Below are 12,231 nucleotides of genomic sequence, written 5' to 3' on the forward strand. Positions count from 1 at the left end.
GAGAAAAATAGATGCCCCAGCTCCCCCCACACTTACATAGCAGCACAAGAACCTAAGGCCTGACATCTCCAGATGATATATCACCAATTTCTTATTTGGCATAGAAATGCCTGGAAAGTTTTGGAGGAACCCCTCTATCTCTCAATCAGCCATCTCCCAAGACAATCCGGAATGTTCTTCCCTTCGTGCCTTTCCCTCCTTCAAATTGGGTTCTTCTGGCCTTGCTGTTCCCACAAGCCGGCTGCTACCCCTTCTCCCTTATCTTCTTCTAGGGACCCCCTCCGCCCCTTTATTGTGTTTCAATACTTGTCAATGGTGCAGGTGACTGGAAAGGTCTCCACGATAAGATTGACTATGGATAAGAAAACTATGCCCTACTATCAGTGGACCTGTCTCTAGCAAGGCTGACCCTGGCTTTCTCCATCCCAGTTCTGTTGACTGCGGTTGAGAAAGTCTAATGGTACAGAAAGCCTGTTTTAAAAATTTATAGTATGTTGTGGTAGACATTTATTGGATTTTATTTTTTGTCCAGTACCTTTTCCCAGTGTTACTGAACTCAAGGGGTTCACTGCTTGGGGTGTTTTATTCTAGAATGAGACATAGCTGTCATTAGGTGGTTTTATTTACTTGCAGCAAGTAAAGAAGACAGGGGATTCACATCCAAAGCTCTGTCTCTCGGAAAAGAGGCTTAGCCATTGCTTATACACGCTATTTGGTTAGTTACATGTTGATTTCTTCTTTGCTACACTTATCCAGCTGGGTTCCTGTCAAGTTCATCCTGTTTACAGTTGTGTCTGCAAAATACTGTGCTAAGCTTTAACATTCAGCAAGAACAGCATTTAGTAAGAACCGCCCAGACCTGGAGACCCTTGTCCTATCTAACTAGGATGTGCCTTCCTACCAACCCGTGCTCCTGGCCCACCGCCCCCTGCTTCCACTCACTCCATGCGGCTTACTGATCTTCATCCCTTCTCTGGGATTTTTGGAATCAAGACTGAAAGAGGTCAGACTATTTCCTGATTCTGTAAATTATCCCAGGAATTTTTTTTGTAGGTGAAATAAGTCCATATTTGTTTTCTAATGCTTACAGTCAAAATAGCCCTAAATGTTTCAACTGATATGTATACACACACGTGTGCAAACACACACATGTGTGTGCACACATGCACAAGCTGGCTTTCTCCTCTAAGCAATCTTTATGTCATAGCTTCCCTGCCCTTTGCTCTAGTAAGTGGGCTTTGGTAACCTGGGAAATGGTCTTGATTGCTAGCCCTAAGGGATTAAGGAAAGGTATCTCAGAAGAGACAGGACCAAATGCTCTGTTCTTTGGATGAGCAGACACTCGCCCTCCTCTCCTTGATGTGTCCCCTCACTTGCCTGCAGGATGTTGCCACCCGTCTGATGCTGGCTGATCCTCAGCCAGGAGCTGATTTCACCATGCCTTCTTTGCTAGATTTCAGATAAGCAACTGAAGATGAGGGGGATACCAGACCAAGAGGCAATTTCAAGTTCAGGAGAAACTGTAATGTTGAGCCCTTCAAAGATCCAGGCTCAATTTTCTGGTTCGGGGACTAGTTTAGTAGAGTACTATCCTTTGGTTCCATGGGAGGACTGTGAAGGAGAGAGTGTTCAGGAAAATTCCGAGGTTCACCAGGCAGCCAGCTAGAAACCTATCTGCAACAGCCACAGGATCAAAGCAACATATCTCCTCTTGCCTAAGTGTTATGTGGTTGAAAGAGAAGGCTCCTGCTTGTTGGCAGAAAGGAGTAAAACGCCAAACGACATGCCTTAGACATGGCTTTCTGCACTACAGCCCTTCCTAAATAAGATACAGTCTACTCTCAGAGCATTTCATTTCTACCTTCTTTAGTTCTCATCTTATAATACTAAGAGATCTTTCCTCGTCCACAAACTGAAAGGAATTACAGGCGTTTCTCTACTAATGATCTAAAATGTTGCTAAGTTTGCATTCTAGCCCACACTGTAAGTATTATCTAAGACGCTTCTTTTATGCTAAACCCCAGGATTGCTGAAAATATCCAGAATTTAATCTTGATCGTCTTTGCAGACCTGGTGTAATATCACACCTGGGAAAGGATTCACTGTTAACAGTTATATACTATACTCCAAGGGCCATAGGGCTGAAAATGACCAGACGATGACTGACCTTAACGTATCTGCAAACCCAGAGTCATTTCATCCCATAATAGTGGCTCCTGCCTTCTGAAAGACATCCAACTCTGGTGCTGCTTTCCCTCCCGCTCTTATAGTTATTTGACAGTGTGCAACTTATAGTGTTCCATAGCTAGCTACGTGGACTGCCTCTAAAGTTCTGTTTTCTGAGTTGACAGTACCAAATCTAGAACATGCAAACCATGGGCACGTCTTGTGAGGCCTATAGGAGTTTTTTGTTTCATTGTTTTCATAGCCAAAACCTTTAGAAACATGATATAAAGTCATTAAGTACGAGAAACAAATTTGATTTCTTAATAAGAGTATGTAATCTTTCTAAGTGTTGAATAGAATTAATTTTTTACCTTCCAAAGAATTAAAAGTGTACTTGAAAGTCTCACTGCTAGATGGTTTAACTCAGTGTATCTTAAAGTTGTTGTTTCTTTTGGGTTTTGTTTGTTTTCTACCTACTGCATCCCACAATAAGAAATTCATTCTCTCTCTCTCTCTCTCTCTCTCTCTCTCTCTCTCTCTCTCTCTCACACACACACACACACACACACACACACACACACACACACTTGAAACAAAATTTCCATGAGATAATACCCCTAGTAAATGTGATTCACACCGGCATCATTGAAATTTTTTATTTTAACCAATCCTGCGCTATGCTGCCCTACAATGCTCTGGTCACTAGCCATTAAGCTGATTTCATTATCTGTAAATGAAGCACAACCTTTCAATTTGAAAAGGACTGGATTATAATTTTTGGCAATAAGAAAGCAAGATGTGAAGTAGACTGGAGAAAGTCTCGTTTTTTACTTTCTAGAACATTTTCCCATCCTTTTTTTCTTTGATGTCCAGGTGGGACTCAAATACTTCTCTGTTGGAATGAGTGTGGAAAATGGCCTCTCTCTGTTAGGGTTCCTAGGTTGTGAGAGGTGAGTACAGGCTATTGGCAACCAAAAAAATGCTATAACAAGAGACAAAGAAGGACCTAGTAATCCTACTTCTGGGTATTTATCTGATGAAACCCAAAATGCTACTTCAAGGGGACGTGTGTATCCATATGTTCATTGCACTGTTATTCACAATAGCCAAGATATGAAGGCAACCTGGATGTCCCTGAATGGATAAATGGATAAAGAAGAGATGGTACTTATGTCTTTCTCTGTTTGAATTACTGCATTCAGCACAATAGCCTCTAGGTTCATATTTGTTCTTGCAGATGACAAGTGCTGGAGCTCAGAGCAAGTGAGTCCATCAGTGGGTAAGTCCATATGCGGGCCCTTTAAGAAGATAAGATCACCTGGGACTGCAACCACCCCCATCTCACTCAGCCTCCAACTTTGCTAGTTTTCACAACCTGAAGTGATGCAGACTTCTCTCCCTGATACTGAAACCCTCAGCTGGGGACCCTAGTGTGGGGCTGGGACCCCTTGCTTCTCTGGGGTGGGAGGAACCTCTGCCACCAAGAATTCCCTCTTGATTTTTAATGATCTCACACAGGTGTGGGACCTGCTCCTTCCATGTCTCCACCCTCTTACCAGTCTCGAGGTGGCTTCTTCTGTATGTGCTCAGTTGGGGAGCTTTAGTTCAGCTAGACGTCAGGCAATTCTTAATGATGGTTATTCTGTATTTTAGTTGCAATTTGTTGTTATAAGACAATGCAAGTGCACTGTTTACCTACTCTGCCATCTTGACTGGAAAATCCTAATTTTTTTCTTATCAAAACTGCCCTGCATTATCACAATTTTTGTTGTGGGTTAGCCATAAAGATTCAACCTATATAGAATAATGAGGGAGTTTTTCTAGAATATTTCCCAAGGAGTAATATTTGCCATTAAGTAAAGTACAGTTTTAAAAACCCAGAGTAAATGATTCACAATTGAGCTTCTGATATATCACATCCCCCACCTTTATTGATAAGTCCTGATGGAAGTAGGTGGTGCCAGTCCCATCGGCCACAAGTGCTTTCCACAGGGTCTGGCCTTTTTTCTTTTCTTCCCCATGGTTTTGCCCATGGGATGGCCTTCTTCAGTACAATTCAGTACAGTACAATACTCCAGTGCTGTATCAATTCTCTCCTCTTCATGGAAATAGCCTGTCCTTCCTATTTCTCCCCTTTCTCCCCAAATTCCAGTAATTGATGAAAAGCCAGAGCCCAGAAGCCCCAGTGCTCATCCTGGGCAGCCCTTAATTAAGAAGCCACCAAGTGGCAGCGTTAGCAGCCAGAATCCTGATCTCTGCAGGTCAGCTCCACGCCGTTAAGTGGTGCTTGAAAGAGTCTGCTTAAGTACATGGCTTTGTGGTGGGTTGTGGTTTTTCTTCCCTCCCTACTTCTTTTCAGCGAGCCTTTCTAAAGAAATAAATTTTGAGCTAAGAGCCTCTTCCAGCGTGGAGAGTATATCTGTAGGTTTCAAGGAATTAAAAACCAGGCCACCTCCTGTCAGGATAGTTAAAATGGAACCAAACATCTCTCCTGGAGGAGGAGGAGGCTGCCCCTAGTAAGGAAGTGAACAACCTCCTAATCCATGAGAAACAGGAATTTTTCAGAAACGGAAGTTATATGATTTTGAAAAGATATGTGGCATTCCAAAGACATATTCTAAGTGGAGCATTTCAGTTGGCCGACTGCGTTTCAGAGTAAGTTATTAACTGAACTGATCACATCTTATGAACCCACAAAACATTTCCCTGAACAATAGCTTTTCTACATTCTTTTCATTCTGTAGACTCAGAGAAAGTATTTTGATGGATCATAAGCCTTTTATGAACCCATGACCCGGATTAGAGAAGCTGTAACCACTGCATGCTGGCCTTTCATAATAAGCATAGCTCACTTCCTCTGGGCTCCCAACCCAAAATGAACTCCGAAGGCTAATTCAGAAATCAGGAGCGCCATGCACAAGGAATTATAACCAAAGTTTAACATAACCCTGTTACATTTGGGCAATAAATTAACTAGTTAGATGTCATAACAGGTGGAACATATTGCTGCTGATTGTCAAGGACGAGGTTTTTGAACTTAAGTGCCACTGTTGATTTATGTTTACTTTGTAGCAATAATATAAAGGATGACTCTCTTGAAGACAACAAAATTAACCTTATTCATGCTTTTCACATATAAGCAGCAACTTCGTCACATTGATGTGTTCCAAGGTTGGCCATGGAGAGGGACTTTTCAGATTAGAAGGACTGGCTGTCCAGGCCTGGCTGCCTCCCTAGGTAGAGGCTAATTTGTACATCAATGTAGACAATTCTCAAGCATTTCTTAAAATACAGACTGAAGAAAGAGATGACTGGAGACAGGAAAATTTACCTTTGGCCACTGATTAAAGCTCAGTTTCCAATTTATAATTGCTTGCCCTGGAATATTCTCCTCAGTGTGACTGACACTTAAAATGTTTCCTCCTTTAGTATCTCTGAACTGTAGGCAACTGATCTTAGTTTATCCCCATAGGACATCATATTAGAACACAATACTTCAACATCAGAGTAAGAAATAGTGGGTCTTTTACCTATGTAATCACCTATAAATAGAATCACACTTTACACAAATATATTATGTTCATGTATGGGTGTTCCTTTAATTCTCTCAACATCTGCTGAGTTAATCATGATGATGCCCTTCCCTACTCAAAATAGTTCACTGCCTCACCTTCAACTATAAGAGAAAGTCTAAACTCTTTACCATGACATTCAGGGGCATTCAAGGAATAGAACAGCACCATAATGTTTTATTTGTTACCAATTCCCTTCTAGACTGTGGCCCTCCAGTGCATGATTGCAATCTAATTCTGTCCCTGCCATTTTCTATCCATGTGACTTGGAGAAACAACTCAATATTTTTATATAAGGAATCTGAGTTTCAGAAACATTAACCAGTTTCTCCAAGGTTACTGGATGGAAAATGGCAGAGATGGGATTGGGACCCAGTCTGTTTGATTCCAGAGCTGACCTCCTATGAGTTACTTCGAGTCTAGTCACTGATATTTACAGTGATTGAGACATAGCAGAAGCTCAATACAAGCTAATAGTTATTATTGTAAGTCCCTCTCCCACGTGACATCCAGAGCTCGTACCTCTGGTGATGGCATCTCATGTAGCTTAAATTAATGATCAAATTAATGACTTTCATTTCTCAAATGAGGAAGTTGAAACTCAGGGAAGTGAAATGGCCTGCATGGTTCTAGGGATAGAGAGTAGGAAAGCCAGGATTAGAGCACAAATCCTTTGATTCTAAGTCTAGTGCTCTTGTCATGCCACTCTAATCATATATATAAAATTTATAATTAGGGAGAGATTTCATTGAGAATAAAAGAATGAAGATTTAAACTTCCTAAAAGAAGAAATTTTTGGAGAAAAATTCATCTTATTCCTTTATTGGCAGGGTTGCCAAAGTATCAGTTGTCTTAAAAATAACTCATTATTGGGCTGGCCGGTTAGCTCAGTTTGCTGGAGAGTGATGTTAATAACACCAGGGTTGTTGGTTTGCTCCCTGCATGGACCATTGTGAGCTGTGCCCTCCTTAAAAATAAATAAATAAATAAATAAATAAATAAATAAATAAATAAATAAAACAATAATAATAACTCATTATTGTACTTTTAAAATAGAATTTTAAAGCAAAATCTATGCATCCCTGTAAATGAGTAAAGCCAGATTTTAGCAGGTAGGCTTGAAGGGGAGGGAAGGATATTTATGATAAATAGAAAGAAAATCTATTTTTATTGACTCAATCCTTAGGATATCAGAATGAAAGTACATGTATGCTTATGTATTATTGTCCTAACCATTTTCCCTCCTTCAATGCCCAGGTCATTGAAAATCTGGGGGGAAATCTAGAATTTGCAGTAGATTTCTTAATCCCTGATATGCATAGAATAAAGGCACAACCTAAAAAGCCAGATGTGGCTATAACCAAAACAAATACATTTGTTAGGTTTTCTGCCCCCTATTCTTTTACAGAAACTCATCTAACACTGAAAGTGAATATAGCTTTAAGCTTAAAAAAGAAAAAAAAAAAAGGAAAAGAAAAGAAAGAATTTTTCCCTCCCTAGTGTTAAATACCCTATTTAAAGCTTGATAATAAGCCTTATTCCCCATCAGTGTTTTCCTTTTCTATTAAGTAAATATTGATTTCCCCTCCCCCGCTTCTGAACCAGGAGTCCAAATGACCACGGCTCTTTGGTTTGCTTTCTTCTTTGTGTGTTGGAGACTGACAAGGCTGCATGTTTATAACTTGCTGCTGCTAGGTAGCCAACAGGGGGTGCTCACCGCATATTTGGAGGAAGGGAAAAAAGATTTGACTCAAAACAATCCAGTTTTATTTTTCTCTACTTTCAATGCAAAAGTAAAGACTGTAGTTCTCACACACAAAGATTTTGCAAATATGTTCGGAAGCAGAGTGAGGAAATGCATAGGTCAGCGAAGGGGTCTTAGGGAGAGCCAGCATTTATACATGCAGCGGGGATTGAAGTTCTGCGGGACTTGGGTCCCTGAAGGATTTGGGTCATTGATCATCAATTACACCTGAATTTTCTCGGCTCTAATAACTAAATTTATTGGGTAATTTATCAACTTCTTACTGTGTGTACCTAGAAACCGAGTGAGGAGTGAGAAAATATGTCCTAATTTTGCTTTTCCCCCTGTTACTCTTAGCATAGTACTTAGCGCTCCATCTGCTTCTCCACGTACAGAATGCAGAATGCGGTCATGGGTTCCCACAGACAGTTTCTCCTGTGAATAAACTTCACAGTGTCCAAACGGAAATGAAAACAATAAAGGCAGTTTGATATATAAAATGTGGAGGACAGCCAGACTTTATAAGATTAAAGAAAAACTGGAGTGGTGTTAGAATTTGAGGCAGTTCTTACCTATTTTAGATTCAGATTCAGTTTGAATTTATAAACTCTCCATAAATAAAAGTATACGTGGCATATTTAAATACTGTCTGATTGTAATGTTTCAATGATTAAGCTTAAATTTGGAAGGAGATTAAAAGGAAATTGCTTGAACACCAGCAAATGCTGACAGAAACAAGTTATTTTGCATCATTTGCATCTGAAGTCAGATGGAAAGATCAGAAGATGCTCTCATTAGAAGAAAATAGAGTATGTGGCAAGCCGTATAAAATTTATCAGGATATAGCATCAGGAAATACCAAAAGTCACAGGTATATGTTGAGATATTTAAAAATAATTAATATTGCTTACTTTTTATCAGAGTAGTGAATAAGGTTTCTGATAGGATTATTAAAGCCTGTGTTTTGATTTATATCGCTAAGGCTTCAGAAGGGAAAATGGGCATCTTAGAATCATACCTTTGTTTGTCTTTCTGGAGACTAAACAACTTCCAGCTAAAAGACGTATTTTGATTAAGATAATATTTTTCCCTAATCGATACTTTTTACCTCTGGGTTATTACTTCCTCGAAGGCTTCTCTGCCTTTTCGTTTCTTTCTAAATGAGTCCATGTAGTTTATGAGACTCATCGGCACTGCCTTATGCTGCTGTTTACATCAAATCTTTCCCTTAATATTTACTGCTGGGTGGCAAGGCTTGTCTTTAGCCTTTATAGTTTGACATCAAATCTTGAAATGTGTATTTTATACTTAATTGGAATGGGGATAGGAGCACAGGAGCAGAATTAACCATCAATGAAATAACATTCCTGTCAACCAACATTCACTAGTTTCCAGCTTGGCTGGTCACGTGCCTGAATCTTGGTGTGAACCCTGATTCCGTGTGTGCTTGTGGGTAAATGTGCCTAGAATCATGTACTATTTTGTTAAATCTGTGTCAAATTACTATAAAAGTATCTAAAAGCTTACTCCAGAGTTTTGTACTTCATTGCAGACGGATGGCAAGTGGGTTGCTGAGCAGCGCTGGTATGTGGACCGTACTTTGAGGAGCCCTGGCCTGGTGAGAGGAGGGAAGGAGGCCATGCTCTGCCTTTGGTCTTCTCAGCCCCTTCTACCTTCCAATGTCCTTTGTTTCCCCAAACACTCAGTGGCTGCACATTCCTACCCCCACCTCACCCTAACACATATGCGCACGCATGCACACACACACACACAGACACACACAGCAGTTTAAGACCTAAAATTAAGGTTCAGTATTATGTGCTGGCTACATCTGGGATGGCTTTGAATGGACCAACTGCTAAAGATCCTCTCCCAACTCTGCTCCTAGGGATGATGTCCTCTCCCAAATAACCTTCTTTCTTAAAGGACCAGGCACAGTTCCTGCTTATTCCTTAGTCATGGGTTTCAGTTCCCTGCCAGTGCATGAAATTATTCAAACAAGCCAATCACATGCTCCTGTAAGAACCAGGAGTCATCCCATCCTCTTGATAGTATAAGACTACCTATTGCAGACCCTGGTTGTTCAATTCTGTTCCTGAATGCAAATCCACGTGGCCCTGTGTGGTGTGTGGTGTTCTCTCCTCTGCATTGTAATTGTATGTAACTAATAAACTGCTGGTGATCTCATCTGCCCAGTGTTGGTGTCATGTGTTCAGCCATGCCCTTATCCCTAGGGTTGGGGATCCCTCCCTCACCAATGGAGTAAATAGGAGGCAGTTAACTCTCTGTCTCTGTTTCTCTCTCTCTCTCTCTCTCTCTCTCTCTCTCTCTCTCTCTCTCTCTCGCTCGCTTAGGTCAATACCTTAAATTTTAGTCATGCCCTGGACTATTGCTCTAAATCAGGGTTTGCATTTTAAAATGAGGTGGGGAAGTATCAGGAAGAGGAAGATGTCCATCTCCAGATTTGGAATCAGAAGATCTAAGAGGAAAACGGACAGTATCAAAACTGCCTTGGCATGTCATTAGCTTTAAACAAATGTGCATTATTTCCCATTCCTTCCACAGTATCATTGTGTGGCCCAATGTGATATTAGAGGTGAGTATTCTGGTAAAATGTTATTTGCATACCTTTAAAAGGGGCGAAACTTAAAATGGTAGCTAGTTGACGGTTTTAATTCATTCTGCCCCATTTTCCCACTGAAATATCCATGAAATCAAATAATGACATGTAGCATTGCAACTACACTGGACTCAAAGAATGGCTGGTGTCCTGGCAGGAACAGAAGCAAGGATGCTTTTGGTGAAAGGAGTCAAGCAATTTTCCCTTGCTCCTTCCATTCTCTCCACTGTTATTTGTCCTCCATAGCTCCAATTTAAAAATAATTTTAATTGTGGTAAAATACTCATAACATGAAATGTACCATCTTTACCATGGTTAAGAGTACAGTTTAGTAGTGTTAGGTACGTTCACATTGTTGTTCAACCGATCTCCAAAACTCTTCATCTTCAAAACTGCATCTCTATACCCAATAACAACAACAGCTCCCCACTCCTCCCTCCTCCCCAGCTCTGGCAACCACCATTTTACTTTCTGTCCTATGATTTTGACTACTTCAGATACCTCATATAAGAGGAATCATACAGTATTTGTCTTTTTGAGACTAGCTTATTTCACTTAACATAATGTTCTCAAACTTTATATACACATTGTAACATATGTCCATTTTTTTTTCCTTATCAAGGCTAAATAATATTCCATTGTATGTATATACTATATTTTGTTCGTTATTCATCTGTCAATGGACACCGGTTGTTTCTACCTTTTGGCTATTATATAATAAATAATGCTGCTATGAATATGGGACTACAAATACGTTTTCAAGACCCTGCTGTCAGTTCTTTTGGATATATACAAGAATTGTAATTGCTGGATCATGTGGTAATTCTAGGTTAATTTTATGAGGAACTGCCAGACTGTTTTTCACAGTGGCTGCACCATTTTGCATTCTCACCAAAAGTTTGTAAGTGTTCCAATTTATCCATACCCTTGTCAACAATTGTTATTTTCTGTTTTTGTTTTTATTTTTATAGTAGCCATCCTGATTGGTGTGAGGTAGTATCTCCTTGTGGGTTTAATTTGCATTTTCTTAATGATTAATGATTTTGAGCATTGCTTCATTTGCTTATTGGCCATTTGTATATCTTCTTTGGAGAAATGTCTATTCAAGTCCTTTGACCATATTAATCAGGCTATTAAAAATTGCTGTTGAGGTGTGGTTCTTCATATACTTTGGGTATTATTCCCTTATAAGATATATAATTTGCAAGTATTTTCTCCCATTCTATGAGTTGCTTTTTCACTTTGTTGACTGTGTCTTTTGATCCACAAAAGTTTTTAATTTTGATAGAGTACAATTTATCTTTTTCTTTTTTTCTGTTGTTGTTGCCTGTGTCTTTGGTGTCATATCCAAGGAATCATTGCCAAATCCAATGTCATGAAGCTATTCACCAATGTTTTCTTCTAAGAGTTTTTGTAGTCTTAGCTCTTAAATCATTGATACATTTTGAATTACTTTTTGTATACAGTGTTACTTAAGGGTCTAACTTAATTCTTTTGCACGTGGATGTCCAGTTTTCCTAATACCATTTGTTGAAACAATATACCTATCTTTAATATGTTTTTAAATTGTATTTTATTTATTTATTTATTTATTTATTTATTTATTTATTTATTTATGTCTTCATTTGTGTAGTAGAGAGGCAATAGCTTTGGAGAGAGGATGAATTCAGTTGAGGGGAAGAGAGAGTGGCTGAGCTCATTGACCTGAAGGGTTATTTTGACTATTAAGAAAGAGCAGGGGAGTTGAATTGAAAGAGTTTCATTTGAGAAATTACTTGTGGGATTATGAGTCGTTTTTAAATTATGTATTGCAAGGTGATAAATTACTCTAAAACTTGCTGTTTTAAAACAATGAATGTTTATTATGTAGGTCAGAAATCTGGTTGCCACTTAGCCATGTGCCTCTGACTCAAAATCTTCCAAGAGATTGCAGTCAGATTGTCAGCCTGAATTGTGGTTTTGTCTTAAGGTGTGACTATAGAAGGATCCACTTCCAAACTTGCTCACAGGTTGTTCACAGGATTTCAACAAACTTGCTTACATTTTTGTTCCTAGGATTCAGCGCATCATGGGCTGTTGAACTGAGGGTTTCAATTTCATTCTGGCTGTTGACCAGAGACCTCCCTCAG

This window comes from Rhinolophus sinicus, chromosome 4, assembly GCF_057876585.1.
Source record: "Rhinolophus sinicus isolate RSI-liver-muscle chromosome 4, RSI-T2T, whole genome shotgun sequence".
Lineage (NCBI taxonomy): Eukaryota > Metazoa > Chordata > Mammalia > Chiroptera > Rhinolophidae > Rhinolophus > Rhinolophus sinicus.